At 37.3% G+C, this 2,566-nt stretch overlaps 1 pseudogene; it reads right to left on the reverse strand.

Moving 5' to 3' along the window:
* Nucleotides 1-675: 675 nt before the first annotated feature.
* Nucleotides 676-1,727, reverse strand: LOC114719812 (chalcone synthase-like; annotated as a pseudogene).
* Nucleotides 1,728-2,566: the final 839 nt, after the last annotated feature.

Raw genomic sequence — 2,566 nt, forward strand, 5'->3', positions numbered from 1 at the left:
GCGCGCACAAAAAAAAAAACGCCGGAATTTCAATTTAAAAAGAAAATTGCTGAAACATATATCGTTTGTGAACTTGAACGTAAAAACCGTCTGCAAGCATAATGCAAGTTAGTGAATGACGGGAAAAAAAAAACACCTATATATATATTTTTTTGAAAGAATTCTTCTCACAGATGTATCTTATACAATAAAAATCATTTGAAATGAGCTCATCCGAACAGGCGCGTAATTACATCTAACAAATTATGATAGAAGTTAAAAAAAAAGAAAGTAATATATTCTAACCACAAAGAAATGAAAAGGTAATCATCTCTAGATGTATATTACACGTCAAAGATAAATTTCGTATATAGACAAATGCATACATAAATGCTTTTTCTCATTTTTAATATAAGAGTTAATTAACTAATTTGAATAGATTAAAAAATTAGTTAAGTTAGTTATTTATAATAAATAGGTATTTTTTTTAAAATACCTTTACTAATCAAGTGTATTAACTAAAATTACTATTATTATAATAACTGCCTTGAAAAAAAATATGAGAAACAAAATAAATTGAGATATTATACTTAAAACCAAATTAAAAGTGAAATATAATTCTTATATTAATATTACACCGCCGATCCATCTTTATTTTTTCCACCGCGCTCGCGGTCGCGCACTTAATTTGGTGCCCTAATCACCACCATTTCCGTACTTGACTCCATAATTTACCCGCAACAACCCAGCTTCGTTGCTTATTGCAGTAACAAGGAGCTCCATGGTACTTATCGTTGCCGTGAAATCGACCAAGCACTTCTCGATGTTCTTGGCGATGATATCCGGCACGTCTTTTTGCAAGTGGAAAGTGAGACCCGCCTCTCGTAAGTGTAGTTTCATGGATTTCTCGGAATCTGGCAAGACGGTTTATGCGCTGCGGATACCAATTGGAAAATTGGACGCTCTGCAGCAGAGGCGTCAGGATCAGCTCCGACGATGATATACCGTCACCGAACAAGGCTTGTCGACCCGCGCGGGAGTCGAGGTGGGTTTCAGAGGGTCCGCGGAAAATGATGGCGGTGATCTCAGAGCAAACAACAAGAACACGTGCACCTTTATTGTTCTCAGCCAAGTCCTTGGCGAGACGAAGGACGGTGCCGCCAGCAGTGCAGCCCGGTTCGTATATCACGAGACGCTTGACGGAAGGTTGAAGCCCGAGAAGGTTGGTGAGTTGGTAATCGGCGCCGGGCATATCAACGCCGAACGTAGTATAGAAAAACGAGATGGGTGATCCTGGACTTAGGCTGTCTCCATTCTTAGATAGCCTTAACGGCGGCTTCTTTTCCGAGCTTGGGAACCTCCGCCACAAGTGTATCTTGACGGGCATCAAGTGAAGGAGCCATGTAGGCGCACGTGTTAGGATTCTGTTTCAGAGACTCCTCAGTCAGGTGCATGTAACGGTTCTGGGTCGCAGATCTTTCACCTGAGATAACAAAATAACTACATGAATGAAACCAACCGATGAAGAAAGTAAAATTAAATGTAAGAAATGATAAGAGAGACGACGTACAGAGGCGGTTGAATTTTTGTTTGAGGTGGGTCATGTGCTCACAGTTGGTGACGCGGAAGTAGTAGTCGGGATAATGGGCTTGGATGAAGCAGTTTGGAGGAGTGGCGGTGCCGATGGCCAAGATGGTGGCGGAACCATGTAAGCGCGGGGCGTTGCCGATATTGTCGACGGTGGCCATGTTTGATTTAATGACTGTTGCTGCGACGATGATATATGTAGGAGGAGAGGCCAGCGTATACATGTGTTGATATAAGTATATGTGCAATTTTGAGGCAAGACTTGGCTTGAAAGAGCTCGAGATGAGAAATAGTGTAAGAAGGGTCGGATAAACAAACATACATGAAGTGAGGGAGTATATGGAGAATTGGGTTGTTCGAGGAGGAGACGGCCCCTCCACTTGCCTCTCCCTCCATTTTCCTTCCCCTCATTTTAACTATTAAGATTGCAATTTCAACGATATAATTTCATTCTTTTTTTTTTTAAATGATTTCATAGAACATAAAACCTTGTAGTTGAAATGAAAGTGAAGAGAAATGGAGAGATCCCCTCCAAGATCAGGGCACGTTGATTACTTGGTTTAGAAAGATTTTTGTTAGAGGAGTATTTGAATTACTTTTATTAGAATGGATGCATGTGCAAGATAATGAATATACTATTTCCTGTCTTTAATATAATAACTAGTTCACTAACTTGAATATCTTTGATATAATAACTAGTTCACTGACTCGAATAGATTAAAAAATTAGTTAAGATAGTTATTTATAATAAATGTGTTTTATATTTTTTAAAATATCATTACTAATTATATGTATTAGCTAGAACTACTATTTGATGAAACCTTTAATATGTACAACTATTATAATGACTACTTTAAAAAAAAGATAAATATTTGAGACAAAATGTATTAGAATTTTATATTTATGATCACATTGAATATCAATTAACTCTTATATTAATGAAGTAGTATTAGAACCAAAAAAATATAACTTAATTAGCTATATTTTTACCAAATAACTA

This window comes from Neltuma alba, unplaced genomic scaffold (assembly GCF_004799145.2).
Source record: "Neltuma alba isolate B1F8T4 unplaced genomic scaffold, ASM479914v2 tig00011952_pilon, whole genome shotgun sequence".
In the NCBI taxonomy this organism is placed as follows: Eukaryota; Viridiplantae; Streptophyta; class Magnoliopsida; order Fabales; family Fabaceae; genus Neltuma; species Neltuma alba.